The sequence below is a fragment of the Podarcis gaigeae genome (genome assembly GCF_964106915.1).
Source record: "Podarcis gaigeae genome assembly, chromosome: 4".
In the NCBI taxonomy this organism is placed as follows: Eukaryota; Metazoa; Chordata; class Lepidosauria; order Squamata; family Lacertidae; genus Podarcis; species Podarcis gaigeae.
The window spans coordinates 42,725,052-42,746,243 of record NC_139677.1 but is presented as its reverse complement, the minus strand read 5'-3'; the positions used below and the strand labels follow the sequence as shown (position 1 = coordinate 42,746,243).

At 43.6% G+C, this 21,192-nt stretch overlaps 1 protein-coding gene across 3 annotated transcripts in view; it reads right to left on the bottom strand.

Annotated features, from left to right (window-relative positions):
* CDKL5 (cyclin dependent kinase like 5) overlaps positions 1–6,514 on the bottom strand; it is a 68,430-nt gene extending 61,916 nt beyond the window's left edge. For 2 of the 3 annotated variants that reach the window (XM_083734226.1, XM_083734228.1), the window contains exon 1: positions 6,235–6,514. The gene's annotated coding sequence lies outside the window, so the exon portion shown is untranslated. The remainder of the gene's footprint in view (positions 1–6,234) is intronic. The other variant, XM_083734227.1, reaches the window with a different exon arrangement.
* Positions 6,515–21,192: the final 14,678 nt, after the last annotated feature.

The window sequence follows — 21,192 nt, the reverse complement described above, 5'->3', positions numbered from 1 at the left end:
GTAACTTTAGTTCACATAAAAAACATTTTTGCATCCTTTCATCCCATGAGAAGCCACCTGCAACCTCTAAAACCCTCTCTAAATGGTAAGAGGTCTATGCTGAACAGATGTGGGAAGGGGAGGACTACTGGATCCAAGCCCAATTATTCCCACCTTTGCAGCTCACCATTTCCCTTCCCAATTGCTCAGGAGTCCCTTGATCCTCTATTAAGACTTTTAGGGGACACACATAGCTGCAGTGGGAAGGAGGAGATGCAAAACTTTCATTCCATTGATTTCCTTAAGTTATTTTAGGAACCAAGGAAGTATAGAGGTGCCAATAAGAACATAAAAATGAGAACAGTAGATAAAGTAGCCAAGAAACATATCTTAAATAAAAACAAAAAACATAGCAGAATAGGTCAGAGGTCACATGGTGTTTAAAAATAGCAGTGATGGCATCATCCACACATGTGCCTAGGGAAGTAGTGCCTTAATTTGATCACTACCACAAAGACAGCCCTCTATCTAACTACCAACATCCTACATCTCCGCCCTTCCCCCCTTGCTTGTGTGGAGGGGATAACAACAGTGAAAGCCCTGCCAAGATTGCTATAACTGTGACAGGGTATCAAGGATAAATTGTCTATTAATTGGCCTTCAAACGTTATAGAACAGGGAGGTCCAACACGCAGTCCTAGGGCCACATGCAATCCTCAAGGCCGTTCTGGGCAGCCCTCAGCAACATTTGACACCCTTCTCACAGCCCTCCTTCTCAAAGCTGAGTCAGTGAGGCACTGGGCTTTGTGAATGCATGGGGGCTCTGACAGGGTCCTAGAGTCCTCCGGCCTCCTTCCCAAAGCCTAGTTAGCGCTTTCTCAGATTTGGAAAGGAGATGGGAAGGCTCTAGGACCCTGCCAGAGCCTCGCACCTCCTTCCCAAATCCCAGACCTCACTTATCCAGCTTTGGGAAGGCTGCATGAGGGCTGCGGGGGGGGGGGTGTCAAATTTTGGCCTCGCTCCACCCCCCAAGTGCAACAAGGGAGTGTGCAGTCTGTGGGTTCCATGTCAGAGTATTCTTGCGGCCCACTTGGTATGAAAAGTTCAGCTGCCCATGCATACTTTGGCTATGGATTACTATCAAGGAGCATCTTGTATAGGTTTTGAAGGTCGGTTTATAGACATTTTATTCCCATCTTTGAATAAGATGCACCGCTAGTGTTTCCCTCCTAACTTGACTGTTAAAAAAAACAAACCCAAAATGAAGAAGGGGGAGAATTTAGGTTGGTTGCCTTCTCATTCCGCCTACCTACCCAGCTGGCTGGTCTTTGTCCATGCATTAACAGAAAAAACTAATAGTCACACTGTGTTACTGATAGATTTCAACATCATTTGTCAACTCAGATATGCTAACACAAAGCCATAAGCTCTGCCCTAGGAGTGACAATTTACAGCAGTCAAAGTATCATTCTAGGATGAAATACTTTACTAAACAGCATTTCTTACTACAAACTTCTATCCTAAAAACACTTATTTGGAAGCAAGTCGCATTGAATACAATGGATAAATATTCACACATCAGGCTGTGCATAAACTTAGCAATGATGTATGTACACTACATATTTGTTTACTAATTTATGTATTACATCAATCAAGTAACATTATTCTTTGAATCAGTAGTCACATGAGACAACAAGCTCAGCTCCCTATAAAATAGTTTTTTTAAGAAACTGTTTACTGAAAGACCGAGCAAGAGATTCTGATAAATCATTGTTCTTAACCTGAATAAATCTCAATAAATATGATTTCAAAGATACGAATGTTATCAACAAGAAATCTTGTTTATCTTGAACAAGGCATTGTAAAAAATAGTAATGGTGCAATCCCATGCATACTAATTTTGAAGTAACTCATTGAAATGGACTTATCTGAGTGAACATGCATAGGATCAAGCTACACTTCTACACAATGCATAAAAATAAAGTCTTAAATGAGGAATTGAATACAAGCCATGGAAAAGTGCAAAGTCATACTTAAGTGCATTAGTAATACAATAGCTTCCACACATGACATACAGTGCTACCTCGGGTTACCATCACTTTGGGTTACAAACTCCAGTAACCCGGAAGCAGTTGCTCCAGGTTGAGAACTTTGCCCCAGGATGAGAATGGGAATTGCACGGTGGCGGCGCAGTGGCAGTGGGAGGCCCCATTAGCGAAAGTGCACTTCAGGTTAAGAACGGACCTCCGGGATGAATTACGTTCATAACCCGAAGTACTGAAGGTAAAAGGTAAAGGACCCCTGGATGGTTATGTCCAGTCAAAGGCGACTATGGGGTGTGGCGCTCATCTCACTTCAGGCCGAGGTAGCCGGCATTTGTCCACAGACAGCTTTCGGGGTCATGTAGCCAGCATGACTAAACTGCTTCTGGTGCAGCAGAACACCGGGACAAAAGCCAGAGCGCACAGAAATGCCATTTACCTTTATGCCATAGCAGTACCTATTTATCTACTGGTATGCTTTAGAACTGCTATGTTAGCAGAAGCTGGGACAGAGCAACAGAAGCTCACCCCATCGTGCGGATTCGAACCGCTGACCTTCTGATCAGCAAGCCCAAGAGGCTAGGTGGTTTAGACCACAGCACCACCCGCATCCCACCATGACATACTATACATTAGAAAGATTTGACCATAATACTGTTAGAAGAGAATGATACAGAAAAGTTAGTCATTATAAAAACTTGCAGTATTAATGTGGCACATAGAAATAAGAAAGGAAGAGCAATCCAACCCCTGATCATGCCAGGTCTGTGGTTGTATTTTTTTTAAAAAAATATTTTTATTCAGGTTTTTTGTGAGTCAGCCTCTCATCCTCACCAGTCTTTCCCTTCCATCCGTTGAATGAGTGGGTGGGTGGCCTACTGGCAGAGCCCAGCGGACCCCACCCCCTCAAAAGGCTCTTTTTGAGAGCAAGGGAAAACCAACATGTAATCCGCTCGATCCCAAACCAATCTCACTGCCACCACACAATGGCATCTGATCTGATGTGGACACAACTGTCCTGCCCCCCTTTCCAGCATGGGCCACTCCATCAGCAATAGGAGCATAGATTGCACCCCAATACACTACAATGTGGTCAGTATTAACAAGCATAGTTAAAAATAAAGGAAATAAAAGAAAATGAAACTAAATAAATAAAAAAGTAAAAAGCTACTACAGGACTTTATACATTTTTTAAAAGCATTGACTCAATTTTTACTTAATTCCAAAATATAAAATTTAATCAGTGGCCTAGGGTATCTCTGCAACAGGAATCCAATCTAAAATTGACTTACTAAGGTTCTGCTTGAGGAAGTAAAGGTAAAGGTACCCCTGCCCGTACGGGCCAGTCTTGCCAGACTCTAGGGTTGTGCGCTCATCTCACTCTATAGGCCGGGAGCCAGCGCTGTCCGCAGACACCTCCGGGTCACGTGGCCAGCGTGACAAGCTGCATCTGGCAAGCCAGCGCAGCACACGGAACGTGGAACGTCGTTTACCTTCCCGCTGGTAAGCGGTACCTATTTATCTACTTGCACCAGGGGGTGCTTTCGAACTGCTAGGTTGGCAGGCGCTGGGACCGAACAACGGGAGCGCACCCCGCCGCGGGGATTCAAACCACACGTCAAATCCCAAAGGTTGCATAATTCAAGCCTACTACAAACACTTTCCTTAGTAAGACACCTAATCTTAATTACCCCTCTTCACTGAGAGTAAGCAACATACAATGCAGTAGGACTTACTTCTGAGTAGACATACGATTGGGGGGTGGGACCTAAGCCATGAGCCAGAGTCCTTGTTTCAAATCCAGCTACTTGACTTAAAGATACTATTTGTCAGCAGTAATATGAAGACAACAATTCTACCTACCTTAAAAGATTGTTGTAAAGATCAATAATGTACTTTGAACATTAAAGCACTATGTATATATTTAAAAATATATACATATCAGATATAATTAATGTTATAAGCAACTACAGATATTTAGCATTTAAATTTGCTTTTTCCAAGTACTAAATTTGAGACTTTATTGAAAGTCTAATAATTAAACACTATGCCACTAAAATTCTGTTCATTTTTATTCAGAAGTAAGTGCCATTAAGTTCAAAGGTTTAGTCCCTACCCCAGGTAGGTATGCAACCTATGCAACTTATGGCTGTTTTGAGCTAACTTAGGAGCTTTGCCTCCACCATTCACCCAAAACAGCATTCTGTGGGAGGGGGCAGCGGGGAGAGGCAGGGAAGACACAGAAACTCACATAACCTTTTCTTCACAAAAGAATGCAATTATTATATGACGAATTGTATTATTTTTAAAAGTCATTTCATCACATAAGCTAAGGCAAGGAAAAGAGCTCCTAAACTAAGCCCTCACCAAAAAGGAGAAAGCAGAAGAGATAATATATATGTGTGTGCATGTGTGCATTTGTGTAAATGTTGCCCAAATTTCACCTTATACCAATGAGTTTATATAACAATTGTTGATTTCATTCTAAGTGCCTCATATAGGAGCAATCTTTAAAAACTGCCAGCAGCTACAATATATATGTACAAGTAGAAAAAGCAGGCCAGGGGTTTTGAACCTTTCCAACAGAAGGTAGAAGACATGAGCAACTGAAAATTAAACATTTCATTCAATCCTGTTCTTTCAAAACTTCAAATTTAATTTGCAATAGGGCTGTTGAGTAATTAAAGGGCTGTTTTTATTTTTATTTTAGTATGTTGTCTGCTTTTGATAATTAAAACTATAATTACAGTATTTCAGTCATGGATGCATACATTGAGTATGTTTAACAAATACAATGTTTATCTTGACCAGATAAATAGAATATCGTTTTTGAAAATTTCAAACACATTGCCCTGTATAAGCAATGCACACACATATCCTGCATTATTATAAAGCCCAACCCTTTCACAAGAAATAGCTTCAGACAAATTATTTTTAAATTTTTTTAGCGAAGAACAGAGATTACTCAATTATACTTTCAATTCTACTGGGTCTGTTAGTTGACCACATTGTGATGGACACAGATGCTGTACTACAGAGCAAAGACATGCAATGGCACCATAAGGGGAATCCCAGAGCCTATCTTACAGAGGGAATTTTTTAACGGAGCTTCATCAGGCTTTTGCTATTACATTCAGCTTCCTTCTAAGGCTGCATGTACCATTCGCAGCAATCTTTGACACCTTTACTTTAAAAAAACCTATCACAAAAGATGGGGGGGGGGAGAGAGAACTGAAGCCAACCTGTGATGTGTAAGAATTAACATTCCCCCACATCTGTGCCTATTCAAATACACATCCTCACAGGGAGCCAAGGGAAAGGTGCACAAAACCTTGTATGTCAAGCACCCAGAGGTAAAGCATGGCATAGAATGGGGCTTTCAGCCCAAATTGCAATTTTTACTAACAGGACATGGAAGGAAAAGCCACAGCACAGAACATGAGTCTGCAGCGCAATTGCATACATAATATTGCTCACACCTAACTCATTGGGGGAGAAGAGATGGGGGGGGGGGGGAGAGAGAGAGAGAGAGAGAGAGAGAGAGAGAAGAAAGCCACATGTATGACATACCAGAAGAATAAAAATAGGCAAGGAGGAGCAGCGAAGGAGGAAAAGCTGCCTGGGTTTTTCAAAGCACCACGAGAATGCCAAGCACATAAAAGCAGCCCGGCGAGATGGATCATGCCGAGGTCTCCAACGCCACCATCACTCCCAGTACAACATATTAATGGATGCGGGGATCTGGCAAGCCCTAGGTCTTGCTGCTGCTGCTGCTGGAGACAGAGGCGGTGGCGGCTGCACTTGTGGGGTGGCGATGGTGGCAGGGAAAATACCCCTAACAGCAACCACCAGAATACCCCCCCCCCTTTAAAAAGAAGCAGCAGCCCTGTGGGGAAATGGATGGTGAGGGGAGGGGAAATGCCCAATGGGACTTGCGCTTCGGTTGGGGAAAGGCAACAGCAGGAAGGGAATTTGGAGGTGGAGGGGTCTGAGGGGGGGGAGGGAGAGAGAGAAGAGAGAGGCTAGGAAGTAGGCGGCATCTGTGGCAACTACGGCGTGTTCTGGGGGGCTGAGGGCTGTGGGTGGGATTTGAAAAAGGGGGGGGCGGTTATGCGAAGGAGGAGGAGGAGGCGAGGGAGGCTGAGGGGAAACTGCAATGTGGGCGACAGGTGGGGCAGGTAAACGCCTCCACTCCCGAGTGCCCGCGGCTTACCGGGCCTCGCATCCCCCGCCGCTCCGTCCCTCAGCGCTGCTGCTGCTGCCGCTATCGCCGCCGCCGCCACTGCCTCCCTGGCGCCGCCTTCGTTATTGCCCGCCCGCGTGGAAAAAAAAGAGAAAATTTCCTCCCCGCACTTGCCTCACGCCTTCCTCTCTCTGCCTCGCAGCTCGCTCGCTTCGTTCTCAGCCAAACCCGCTACCCGCTTGCAAGGCTTGGAGGGAGGTGTTTACCGACACGGGCCTTGCCTCCTCCCCTTGCCTACCGCCCGCGCTCTCGTTTGGTCCACTGACACTCACCCCCGCCAATGGGAAAGGAGCACGGGGCGGAGGAGGCCACGCCCCTAGCCCCATGGGAACCAATGGGGCTAGGCGCCCGCCTCCTTCCCCCGCCCCCCCACACCGCGCTCGCTTTGCGCCACGGTGGGCTGGAGATGGGCGGGGGTCTCCGCGGCCTTCGCCGCCGTGGCTCCACCCCCACGCCCGCCTTTTCCTCGCGGTTTGACCCCGCCCACCGCACGCCCAGGCTCGGTTGGCTTTGCAGTTCCCGAGCAACCACAGGGGCCGTGATGGAGACGGAGGCGGCGGCGGCGGCGGTGGCTAATGCTGCTGCTTTTACCTCTGCTGCCGCCGCCGCTGCCTGGCAGCTGGAGCCGAGAGAGGGAGAAATGGAGGGGGGAGGGGGCTGGTAGCAGCAGGGGAGTCGTGACTGGGAAGTAGCAGCTGCTGCTGCCAAGGAGAGAGGAAGGGGGGGGAGAGGGGCAGGGAGGGGGGCTGGGTGCTCGTGAGGGAGGCATAAGCAGCACCAGCAGCTGGTGCTGTCATGACTAAGCAGCGTATGTGACACAGGCAGAAACAGGTGGGGGCTCAAAACAGGCAGGGGAGAAGAATATATATATATATATTCATCTTGTTCGTCGCTCCCTAGCACGGATTTCCCTCAGGGTGGATGCTCTTTCGTCCCTCTCCCCACTCCATTTTATGACTACTGTTGCATGTGCCAGGGAGGTGCACGGGGGAGGGGGAGGCGCCAAGGATGCAACGTGCAGGAAACTGCTAAGCATGTTTGCAGTGTAGGTCAGTAATATGCACAGGCTTTCCTCCTTAATGCGTCCTTTCTTGGTGGATTCCGCCCCCCCCCCCCGTCCAGTAGCTCGCAAACAGGGCTGTGTATATATTATGCAGATAGATCATTCTTGCGCGCGCGCCCCTCCCCATTTGGATCGAAGCTGGTCGTGGGTGTGCAGTATTACTTCGTAAGAAACGACAGGATAGGTACACTGTCAGTATGGATTGTGGCAAACCGTGGTGTGTGCATCACTTCCCAAACCGGTGGTGGGAGGAGGAGCATGCTGGATGACAACGTGTACAAAGCCCTAGTACCAGATATCAGTACACTTAATTGTAAACCCATTAACTAGGAAGTTAAGTCACATTGATTTCATAAACAGTGGAAATTAATTTTGGGTCAGGATACTTAGGTTTCCAGTCATTAACTCCCCTATTTATTGTAATAGGCGTTTTGTTACTTACTTCAACTGAAGCAAGATTGACCTTTGAGGATGTAATCCTCAAAACATTTCTTTGGAAACAACTCCTGTTCAACACAGTACTCTGAAAAAAGTCTGCAATCTCCTTACCTGAAAGCAACTATCACTGAATATCCTCCTTTATTCAAGTATATCCTCCTTTATTCAAGTAGTTTGTGGGTTCGACATCCAAAATGTTCAGATAATTGGAATATTAGATTGTGAGAATTATAAGGGCACATGCTGGATTTGTGTATTCTGGATACAATGCATGAGCTATAGTGTCTCCCCCAAGTTAGATAACTAGAACATTTACCTCACCATCACCAATAAAATAAATTATGCAATTCTTATGCAGTATATCCAGAGGACTCGCATGATACATGATCATATCAATTTAAGTCTGCATGTGTCCGAATGCTTCAGTATGGGACAGTTCCACACAAGTTGCTGAAAGGCAGCCTTTGCCAAGCTTGCATTCTCCAGATGTTTGGGGCTACAACTTCCACCAGCCTGGTCAAAGTTGCAGTTAAAACATCTGGAGAGCACCAGCTTGTCAAAGACAATTTTAAGAGCATAAAGAGAGCAGGGACTGGGTCAAAGATCCAGTTTGGTATTTGTGTACACACAACACACACACAGGCTGGGAGCCTCAATGGTGTCCCTCTGGAGGCTTCACCTGAGGCAAAAAAACCCAACCCCAGCTTGCCCCCCACCCCCGGCACTGCAGAGAGTCCTGCTGAGTCCTGTTTCCTCTTGTGACTAGCCAAATGCCTCTGGGGAATCCACAAAAGAAAATGAGGGCAATACCACCCACCCGTATTTTTCCAGCAACTGGTTGTGCGAGCTCTCATGGAAATAATGGAAACAGCAGGCCATCTAGTCTAGCTAATTGCAGCAAGATAGTATCTGCCTTCTAGCAAGCCAAAACCAAGGCACATCACAACTGCAAACCTAACCATACTTACTAGGAAGGCCTACTGAACTCAGTAGGTATTCTGAATGTGTATACTTAGGTTTGAGCAGTAAGGTGCTTACAGAGAACAGTACTGCAATTACTGATTGCCTGTGTAAGCTTTGTAAGGTGCCATGTACATGGTGGGCGCTGTATAAATAGTGATGATGATAACGATGGCAGGTAGCCAAGCCACACACTAAGGCAACCCAAGAAAAACAAAACACAGGTGCTTTCTCATGTGACCTAGGGCAACATTCCATGGATCTGGATCACAGCCATGGATATCAAATGTGTTTCTAAGACTTCAATCCTAGGCACACTTATCTAGGAATATGCCCCTATGAACACTTACCTGCTGGGAACAACTCAATGTGGCTTCCTACTATGTAGATGTGTATTGTATTGCACTCCCACATGAGTAAAAGAATGCTGCCAAAAAACATTTAAACACAATCCACTTTGGGTATACCACCTGCCAGGATACCTATAACATAGTCTTCATAATTTTAGCGTAGATTCTATGTGTGTAGGAAGGCTTTCAAGCACAGGTGTCCACAGGGGGAGGGGAATTGGTCTCCTTGGATGAACCATAATCCCTAGGTTCCCAGCTTTCATTTATTTTAGAAAAGAACAAGTTTCTATCACTTGTAAAACCTGAGATATAAGGCAAAAGGTACAGATACTACTCTCACGTGTTTGTGTGAAATTGGCATGATCCTCCCTTTTAGCATTTACTTACCTGCCCCCACCCAAAAAACTACCTTCAGATGCTCATCCTTGCAAAATATCTAAAACTAATAATAAGAGGAATGTAGAGGTACATTCTCATATGCTTTAACATGCAATACACTTATTTTAATCATACCTTTGGGCTCTTTCATAAACTACATTCATAATGCATTTTTTTGTCTCTCGTGTACATTAATTTTGAATTTTTCTATGTGTGTGACATGGTACATACTGGGAACTGTCATTTTTGGATTAGATTAAATAACAGAGCCTGGAAAATTAGGTCTTAAATTCAAAATGTCTGTATGTGTGTTCTGTGATCAGTCTTAAAGATGTGTATTATTGTGGGAAAGATGCATAACAGCTATAAACCTGTGTGTGTATATTCTCTCCTACACCAGAAAATTGTGTTGATAGTACAATTAAGAATACAAATACACTAACTTTTAGTATGTACAACAGAGTGACACGCTTATGAAAAGCTACAGGAAATGCAAATAGCAATTTGAACATCATTATCAAACCACCCCTGGTTGTATTCAAGGATTCTATAATCTAAAATAGGCATAGGCAAACTCAGCCCTCCATTTGTTTTGGGACTACAACTCCCATCACCCCTAGCTAACAGGACTGGTGGTCAGGGATGATGGGAATTGTAGTCTCAAAACATCTGGAGATCCAAGTTTGCCTGTGCCTGATCTAAAAGGAACTACAGCCTAACAGGAGAAACAGAACAAGCTCACTCTGCAAGCCAAGTCACTCTTACCTTTGGTTCCTACCTTTGTCTCTTAACAAGGCATCAAACAAAAATATGAAACCTCTTAGTGGCTGCAGTGGCTTCTGGTTGCCAAAACAGAAGGTCCCAGCTGCTTTTCAGGCACAAAGAAGTACCATCTCTGCTCATCACTCTCGTGATACAGCATCTTTTTTTCTTTTCTTTTACTAAAGAGAACCACAAAATCTCTGTCCTTGTTTCCACCAGCCAAAACTGAAAGGCAGTACGTACACTGTCATGATGATGTGTGAGTGGCAGTTCTCCTCTTGCCTGATGCACAGGGACAGGAGATCATTAGAGGGGTACCTTGGGCCATAGCTACTTACAGGTGCTTTGAGGATGAAGAGCTACTCTGGCTACCAGTGGCTTCTTCCAATGGGATGACCTACTGAAAGGCATATACTAGGACATAGACTAATCCATCTTGGCTGGAACTCTGCTACAACTCTAGAGCACGCTGTATGTGGCTTAATGGTTAATCCAGACTCAACCAATATGTCTGAACTTATTTTTGCAGTTTGCACATTTCGTGTGTGTGTAAGGATGTCGTCACACTGCAGTTTGCATGGCCACCAAACTGCAATATGCCACTTGAACAGCAGGTGGGCAGGAAAGTGAACAAGCAGCTCAGAGAGGCTTTTCTCTCCCATCTCCCACAGCAGCTGCGAGGTGTAATGGGAGAGGGAGGATGGTGACTTGGAGAAGCTCCAAGGAAAGGTGAGGTGGTTTGGCTGAGCTTTATGATCAGGGGAATAGTTTTGGAGAGGGAGTGGGGTGGGCAGTGTGGGCAAGTCAAGCGAGCAGAAGCAGCAGCCCTGTGTGTGTGTAAATAAAGGCCTGCTGAGAACAGCACAGTATTATGAAAGTACTTTAATCAAAGAACTCCAATTAGATGTCTATTTTGCACGGGTGTAAAAATAATTACATAAGAAGCATTTTTAAGGATCATAGCCATTGCTGCATGTGAAATCATTCTTAAATGCATGAGATCAATGGAGTTTTGTATGAATAAAAACAGCAGGACTTGGCACAAAGACAACACCAAACTAGTCATTATTCGTTCTCACTGTTTCTTTTTCTTCTCGGTACCTCACAATAAAACAAAAAGCAACTCCATAGCTTTTATTTCTCTGGACTAGCATACCTCAGTTCGAAGGGTTACAGTTTTGGGAATTGTTTTCTTTGTTGTTTTTAAAAGATAGCTTTCACAGAAAAACTAATAAAAGCTGCACTAATTTTATATTTGTACTTCATACATGCTGTACTCTGAAGTTTAAGTTCTTTACTAAACCACTGGAACAAACTGGCAATGTTTTATTGAAAGTCGGTTAAGGTATATAATATGCATACATTAAATATTCAGACGTCAAACTGCTTTTATGCACTGTTCATAAACGAGTTCAGTTCACTTTGACACCATAGAACAAATGTATTTCATCTGCTGGAAATTTACATTCAAATCAAAACATTCTGATTTTATCTTATTGTTAGGACCAAAATTGCCTATTTTATTTCCATGTGTAGCATCACATAACCTAAGCTACGTGAATCAGTCCATGCCTGCCTATTGCTCTCTTGGTGGTATTGGCTAGGAAGCACAGCCAAACCAGCACACAATCTACAGCTGAATAGGGACAAAAATGGGACATAACCTTACAGTCCCTGGGGCCATAGGACAGAGCAGAAAGCTAAATCTGTGAGCAGGAGAAATGGGTCTGTGCTCACACTTCAGTTTACTGCTCATTCACTGCATTTCTAGTGCGAGGTTTTCAATGTTCATATGATGTTCTGCAAAATGCAAACGTATCTTGCATTGTTTATAAAATACTACAGTTTGTTGTGTTTCTCAAACCAGCTTCAGATTGTTTGGAGTCCTTAAGCCATTGCTAATTCATCTCAAACTGAGTTGTGAACACCTTTGCATAGGGGATGGACATTCCCAACCACCAATGCCCCCTTTAGTGTACACAGAAACAAATCTGACACTAATGAAACGGTGCTGATGTGAACAGCTGGGGAGAACATGCAGAGAAACACACTGGGTGAAGATGACCACTTCCCTGTGCCCTAAAGCAGTGGTTCCCAATTAGCTAAGTACTATGAACACCCTTTTTTTTCAAAAGCCAAGCCATGTACCCCCTACTTTTGAAAATTTTGACATCTCTGTGATAGTTTTCGTTATGTGAGTGGTGCTACGGACCTCCTGGGTGGGTTATGTGGACACCCTGGGGTCCGCGGACCACCAATTGGGAAGCACTACTTTCAAGTGTTAATGTGAAATAAAATTACAGTGATACCTCTGGTTATGTACTTAATTCGTTCCGGAGGTCCGTTCTTAACCTGAAACTGTTCTTAACCTGAAGCACCACTTTAGCTAATGGGGCCTCCCGCTGCTGCCGCACCGCCGGAGCACGATTTCTGTTCTCATCCTGAAGCAAAGTTCTTAACCTGAAGCACTATTTCTGGGTTAGCGGAGTCTGTAACCTGAAGCGTATGTAACCCGAGGTACCACTGTACTATAAAAAATAGTGTTAACGTAAACACACCCCTAGTCTGGAAAGTGCTGTCAGTGCCCCAATGCATTGCCCTCTCCCAATGCTGCATTTACCCAATGAATAATTTCTAGTGTTCCATCATCAAAACATGATGGGGAGTCAGGAAGAATGGCTTGGGAGAGTGGGGTAGGAAATTGCCAGTCCTCAGCACCTGCAGCTCCCTTATTTTGCCTGATAACATGCCAGTCCTGTTTGCAGAAGCCACAGTTTCCCGTATTCAGGGTAAATGAGAAACTTCAATTTGTTTAAAACTATTGTGAAAACCTTCAGTTTTTCAACATGCAATGGAGGAAGACAATGAGTCTCATTGCAGCTGGTGCACATAACGTTAAACCATCATTTAGTTGGGCCTCAAGAGTACAGACTTCCCAGTTCTTACACCTTACTAACTATTCATACTGTATATACTATTGTTGTACTGTGTATTTTGGGTCTATGGACGGCAATAAACCTGTGTGTGTGGCTTCCCAGAGGATAGTGAAAGCTAATTGTGATTATGTCCTATTGAAACAAAATATATTCACATTCTAAGTGATGGAGAGAAAGTTGAAGTAAATAAGTTTGTCTAGATTCATGAATGAAATAAAATTAACCTATGCTTTGGTTTATAAGCCAAGTTTGCTCCATGAATAAATGTTAATTGTTTTTCTTAATTTTACTTCCGAAACATCAAATCAGAATCCCTTCTCAGGGCTTCAACTTGGAAATTCCAAATGTTGACCTTACATAAGGAATTCATTTCCCTACCCTGCAAGTAATCTACTATTGTTAAGATGTTGGGGAACATTTATAAATAAATATAGAAATTCAACCTGGCACACTGAAAATGCTCTTTAAATACACATAACAGCTAGACACATATCTTCCCATTCCTTGCCAAACAGTATTCTGTGCCTGGCCTGTGTTACAGTGACATCTGTTGAATGAAAATGGAAGGTGCATTAAAGTGACTTGAGGAAAGTGCTCCACACTTACTTTTTGAAAACCATAAATGCACCATAGTGACCTAAATGTCCCAATTCCACATTGCCTACGGAGAATATTACATAATAAAAACCTAAATAGAAATTTTGGCAATCATTTTGTGCTATTGTATCAGATTCTATTTGGAGGAAACTCTAGCATAATTTCTCAGAAAACAATCCCTGAATTTGGTGGATCTTACTGCTCATAAGTAAGTGTGCACAGGACTGCAATCTGAGGATGGGGACATAAGAGCAATCGTGCTGGAACAAGCCAAATGTCTATCTGGTCTAGTATTCTACAGTGGACAAACAAATGATTCTGGAAAGTCCTTAGGCAGGGTTTAAAGTTAATAGTTCTTTCCCGATGCAGCTCCCCAGCAGCTGGTGCACAGAAATAAATACTGCTGCATAGGTGTGTGTAGTAGCACATTTCATCAGGGTGTGAACCCAGGGTTGTTGTTTTTAAGACGAATGTTTATTGCATGCATACTCATACATATTCACAAAGGACATTATTTTTTATTAATCAAACTACAGGAACTAAAACTTCACTAAACTTATTTTTTAATTAACAATTAACTTTACTTTAAAAATAAAAACTTGAAATACTTAAAATGATTTTTATTTTTTTTAAATTATTATCATTATTATTATTCTGCTGTAACTAGGCATTGTTGTTTAGTCGTTTAGTCGTGTCCGACTCTTCGTGACCCCATGGACCAGAGTACGCCAGGCACTCCTGTCTTCCACTGCCTCCCTCAGTTTCGTCAAACTTATGTTAGTAGCTTTGAGAATACTGTCCAACCATCTCGTCCTCTGTCGTCCCCTTCTCCTCGTGCCCTCCATCTTTCCCAACATCAGGGTCTTTTCCAGGGAGTCTTCTCTTCTCATGAGGTAGCCAAAGTATTGGAGCCTCAGCTTCACAATCTGTCCTTCCAGTGAGCACTCAGGGCTGATTTCCTTAAGAATGGAGAGGTTTGATCTTCTTGCAGTCCATGGGACTCTCAAGAGTCTCCTCCAGCACCATAATTCAAAAGCATCAATTCTTTGGCGATCAGCCTTCTTTATGGTCCAGCTCTCACTTCCATATATCACTACTGGGAAAACCATAGCTTTAACTATATACAAAGATAATTTTCATGATCTTTAAGCAGATAATGAGCTAAGCCATATTGACCAAAAATGATTAAGGTTTACCTTATGATACGATACAATAATCTTTATTGTCATTGCCCCACAGAGAATAACGAAATTGAAAAAATCTACATCAGACATTCAAAAACCAACAAGTCTGCTATCCCAGCTATCTCAGCCTGGTTAACCCCCTAAAAACTCTGATACCCCATAATTAAACACAATATACTCCCACAGAGACTGCCTTACACTGCATTTAAAACCAAAATGGCATTTGGATAAAAACTGTCTCTCAGGCGGCTAGTCCTAGTCTTTATAACCCTGTACCTTCTTCCAGATGGTTTCTTCATCTTCCTGACTTAGAGAATGAGATGCAGTTTAGCAGGTGTGAGCGAATGATGGAAAGTGGATCACAGATAGAGACAGAGCCATGGGACAGAGACAGGTGCAGGTAGAAGAAAAAGGCTGGAATGGAAATGCAACATCTGTGCTGCTTCCGGAGACAGATGCAGGAAGGAGCTGCAGATCCATTCCAGCCATTTTATTCTGCTTGCTTCTTTTTCTCTGTTTGCTTCCCTGCTCCTTTCCATCGTCATTGCTCCCCCACCCCTGCTTCCCTACAGATTGTGGCAGCTGAGGGAGTCAGGCTGATGCTCCTCCTTGCCATTAGGGCATGCCTCCATGGATCAGTTTCATCCTGTTTCAAATGTGGATTATATAACTGCTAATCAATTACTCTGGAAACTTCAAGGTTAGATTACTGCAACGCGTTATATGTGGGTCTGTTTCTGAAGACTGTTCAGAAACTTCAGCTAGTGCAGAATTTGGGAGCAAGGTTGTTCACTGAGGCAGAATGGCTTGAACATATTACACTGATCCTGGTCTGTCTGCACACTGGCTGACAATTAGTTTCTGGGCCCAATTCAAAGTGCTGGTCTTGACCTATAAAGCTTTAAATGGCTCAGGACCGTAATACCTCAAGGACTGCCTCCCTCTAGATGAACTGACCTGGACCTTGCAATCATCATCTGAGGCCCTTGTCTTGAAGCACAACTTAATCTCCAAAGTGGCTTTTAAACCATGTATAGTACTCTGAACTTCTTAGAGGAAAGAAGTTCTCTCCCTTCACAATGCCTAATCAGGATTACATAGGGACACGGGTGGCACTGTGGTTTAAGCCTTTGGGCTTGCCAATCAGAAGATCGGCAGTTCGAATCCCCATGATGGAGTGAGCTCCTGTTGCTCTGTCCCAGCTCCTGCCAACCTAGCAGTTGGAAACCATACCAGTGCAAGTAGATAAATAGGTACGGTTGCAGTGGGAATGTAAACAGCGTTTCTGTGCACTCTGGTTTTCTTCATGGTGTTCCATTGCGCCAGTAGCAGTTTAATCCTTTTGGCCACATGACCCGGAAAGCTGTCTGTGGACAAACGCCAGCTCCCTCAGCCTGAAAGCAAGATGAGCACCGCAACCCCATAGTCACCTTTGACTGGACTTAACCGTTCAGGGGTTCTTTACCTTTACCTCTTTTTTACATAGAAGGTAGTAAACTACTGCTAAAATGGATACATGAATTATTTGATACAAATTAATTAGGGTACACATGCGCGCGCGAACACACACACAGTCTTATAATAGCTCCTGAATATGTTGCACTCACAAACATAGAATCACAACAGTTATAACATTTTGCATTTCTCATAAAACAAATGTACCCAATGAGGAACTGCAAGGACATGGGAAATGTTATCATTTGAAAACAATGCACAGTGTAAAAGGCCAAAAGATACCGGTAATTTCTTTTTATGGAGTCTTACTTATGCCATAGAGCTGCAAGTTTCACAGAATGTTTTACATACAGCCTGTGATTAAAAGAGACAGGTGCATTTTAACTACTCACTGTGCCAGTCTATCAAGCCTATTATTCTTTGCTAGTACTTTGCGAACTTTTAATAATAATTTTTATTTATACCCTGCCCTCCCCAGCCAAGGCCGGGCTCAGAGCAGCTTACACGCAATAATAAAAACAAGTTGAATGATTACAACTTAAAAACAAAATTAAAATACAACATTAAAATATTGAAACATTAAAATATTAAAAATGTAGCCTCATCGCAGGAGAGAAGGAAAGGAAAAAAGAAAGAGAAGGAGGGAATCAAATTGGCTCCAAGCCAAAGGCCAGGCGGAACAACTCTGTCTTACAGGCCCTGCGGAAAGAAATCAGATCCTGCAGGGCCCTGGTCTCATGAGGCAGAACGTTCCACCAGACCGGAGCCAGAGTTGAAAAGGCCCTGGCTCTGGTTGAAGCCAATCTAACTTCCTTAGGGCCCAGGACCACTAGGGTGTTGCTATTTATGGCCCTTGAGGCTCTCTGTGGGGCATACCGGGAGAGGCGGTCCCGTAGGTACGAGGGTCCTAGGCCGTGAAGGGCTTTAAAGGTCAAAAGCAGCGCCTTAAATCTGACCCTGTACTCTACCGGGAGCCAGTGCAGTTTGAAAAGCACTGGGTGAATATGCTCCCGTGGCAAAGACCCCGTGAGGAGCCTCGCTGCAGCATTCTGCACCCGCTGGAGTTTCTGGGTCAGCTTCAAGGGCAGCCCTGCGTAGAGCGAATTACAGTAGTCAAGCCTGGAGATGACCGTCGCATGGATCACTGTGGCCAGGTCGGGGCGGGAAAGGTAAGGGACCAACTGCTTGATGCGGCGAAGGTGGGAAAATGTCACCTTGGCTGTTGCTGTAACTTGTGCCTCCATGGAAAGGGAGGCTTCAAGGATTACACCCAAACTCTTAACGGAAGGCAATTGGGCCCCCGCAAGAGAAGGCAGTTGGTTCCTCATTCTCATGCCATCCCTACCCAGCCATAGGACCTCTGTCTTCGAAGGATTTAGTTTCAATAGGCTCCCACAAAACCATCCAGCCACATTTTAAGCATTACTTGGAATAATTTTAGCCCACAGTTGATTGCCCACCCCAAAATTACATTCTGAAACAAAATGAAAACTTTAATGCCTTTTATCAATTGCAAATTCATTTCCTTAACTGTAGCATCAGTGCTAAGAATTATGAGACAAATTCCCATTATGCTTTGGGGTTGTTGTCGTTGTTTTTTTTTAAATAAAACACCACACACACCTTAAAATACACATTTTAAAAAATCATAATATTTTCCATTCCTTAGGCAAGGCAGTCTGAAGAAATGAGAAGGTTTTCTGGGTTACAATCTAGGGTACAGTTACATGTGCTTAAATTCTATTGAATGCAACAGGGTTTACACATATAGAACACTGGATTGATACCGGGGGGGGGGGTTGAGGATTGAAAAGTGAATAAATCTTGTTAAATATAATAAATGAATGGAACAAAGAATTCTAAGATGCACTGCATTCTTCAACACATGCTTTAGAAGGCAATCTCACTAAGTTGTTAGTTTCAGTTTTTTGTTTTGGCACAATAATATATCATGCACTGAGTACCTTCAATTGTGTGCCTAGGACTGCTGAAGCACCAGCTGATATTAGCTTAAGGCTGTTCCTTGTAGATGTTTCAGCATGGGCAAACACTTACACTACAGCAGCATTTGATATGCAGCAAACCAAGAAAGAATGGTTTCCAATAGAAACCATGGGTGGTCTTGTTAGGAGCTACAGCTTGGAAGATCTCCAAAATTATTCTGGACACTTGTAAGATGGTGCCCTTTATACTTATCCTGAGAACTGCTACTGTTTTGGGGACAGAGGAAGGATCAACTGCAACACCAGCATTAGGAGATGATTTGATAGATTGTTTCCGTTTATTTCTATGCTGTCGCTTTTCTACGGTGAGGTGTGCCCATACTGGTTTGAGAGACATTCACTTATCAAAAGTACTGGGGTGGGGGAGAGAAGTCAATTTATAAAGAACAAAACAAAACAAAACAGGACAAAGCCAACCATTAGCAGCCATAGAATATATTCAATATTATAAAAAAAAATAAGCTAGACTTAAATTCAGAAGTACAAACGAAAATGAAACTTTTAAGAAAACTAGTTCCAACTGCTGGTGCAGGTCACATTTCACTCCAAGGAGCTTCAGCAGCCTGGCTTCAATATTGTTCAGATAAATGCCCCCCTACCAATTATAATTAATGCTCTTAGCACACGGTCAGAGCCATAGGGTGGTTCAGCTTACTATCTCTTTGGAAAGCAGTGGTTAAATTTCTTCAGACCAAAATTTGCATTGATTTATGGCCAGTCCTCCAGATGATGCACGTCAAAGGTGGAACATGGCCAACTTTAATTATTTTTCAGGACAAATTGGAGGTGGGATCACAAAATAAAAATAAAAATGGGGCATCACCAAATCACAGAGGAGACCCACAAGAGTAGGAGAGAGAGTGAATATTAGACAAATTGGGGTGGGGGATGGAGGTAGAAGCTTGGAAGGCCACAAGAAAACTTTTGGCATTATAGTATTGCAGCAGGGGACCTACCATAGGAGCAGTCAATGGGTGGGATTCACCTAACATGTCTCATCAGCAGAAGCCCTGTGCAAGGACTTCCACCTGTGCAATGAGACTTCCCCACCTCTCTCCTGTCCCTGCACCACCCACACCCGTTGGGAGAATTCCCAGAACACCACATGGGAATGTTGGAGAGATGGAACCATTCCAACTGGCAAGCTGCAATTCTTCTGCATGTGGAATGTTCAGAAACATGTGGTGCTGAATTCCACTGAATGTTTTTATATACAGTGGTACCTCAGGTTAAGTACTTAATTCGTTCCGGAGGTCCGTACTTAACCTGAAACTGTTCTTAACCTGAAACACCACTTTAGCTAACGGGCCTCCTGCTGCTGCTGCGCCACCAGAGACCGATTTCTGTTCTCATCGTGAAGCAAAGTTCTTAACCTGAAGCACTATTTTTGGGTTGGCGGAGTCTGTAACCTGAAGCGTATGTAACCTGAAGCATATGTAACCTGAGGTACCACTGTATTTTAAAAATGCAAAATCAGGGTGGAGACCATAAAAAGGTGCTTGGGAGGCTGGATGCAGCCTGTGGGCTGCAGACTAACCACCTCAGCTTTAGGAGAGAGAGGTAAAGCAGATCCCTGGCGCATATGTGCTGACTTAAACATGAAAGTGGCCATTTAGAGCCCATTGAGTAGTACTTCCCAAGTAGGCCGTCTGTCAATGTTGCACCAAGCACACAAGGCTTTTAGTCCATTCATCAGCCCATATGCCAGCAGTATCTGCACACCAATGATGGATGGTCCCAGCATCAGTTGTGCTTCATCCAAGTGTTGGCAAGGGATGTGGGAGAAAAGTCCAGAGCCAGTGTGGTGTAGTGGTTAAGAGCGGTAGTCTCGTAATCTGGTGAACCAGGTTCGCTTCCCCGCTCCTCCACATACAGCTGCTGGGTGACCTTGGGCTAGTCACACTTCTTGAAGTCTCTCAGCCCCACTCACCTCACAGAGTGTTTGTTGTGGGGGAGGAAGGGAAAGGAGAATGTTAGCCGCTTTGAGACTCCTTAAAGGGAGTGAAAGGCGGGATATCAAATCCAAACTCTTCTTCTTCTTAATAATTGATGCAGCAACTACATTGAGCAACTGCAGGGACAAAATAAAATAAAATGATCAGCTCCATTTTTAAATCAGATCTCTTGAATTGACTTTTTCTCCTGAATTCTGGTAATTCTCACAATTATCCAGCAATACATGTTTCTGTGTGTGGAAAGCAATATTCCTTTTCTTCATTCTACTTCCTTCTTCACAGAGAAAAACTGACAGTTTAAATTTTCTCACAGTTACATTGAGCTGAGAATAACAGCTCTTAAATTAGTTCCGAGGAGGTGGCATGATGCAAGGAGTTTGCAGCAGTCTAGCACTGACATGCAGAAATACCTGAATATGCAAATGAACTGGAATATTGTATAAAGATCATCATTTGATAGAGGATTTTGTGCATTTGGCTGATAAATCAAGGAAAGTTGCTCCTTGTATGACTTCCCTCCGTCACATATGTAACCTTCGAATATACAAACACAGAAATTGCCTTACAAGATAAAACCAGAGTTTATCCAGTCCAGTTTTTTAGTCACTACTGAGATGCCCCTTGAAAATTTACAAGGAAGGCAAGATACGTATAGCCAAGGCTTGTTCTTTGTACCTTGTATCCCCTAATTCTCTAATGATATGTTGCTTCCTGAGCACCAAGATTCCATTTATGTCTCTGGACCTATGATACGGCTGTTTTCTTCTATTGCCTTTCATCACTTCATTGGTTTCCCCTCTGCTTTATTTGCTTCCCCCTGTGTCTTTCCTCTGTGGCTTCCACGCAT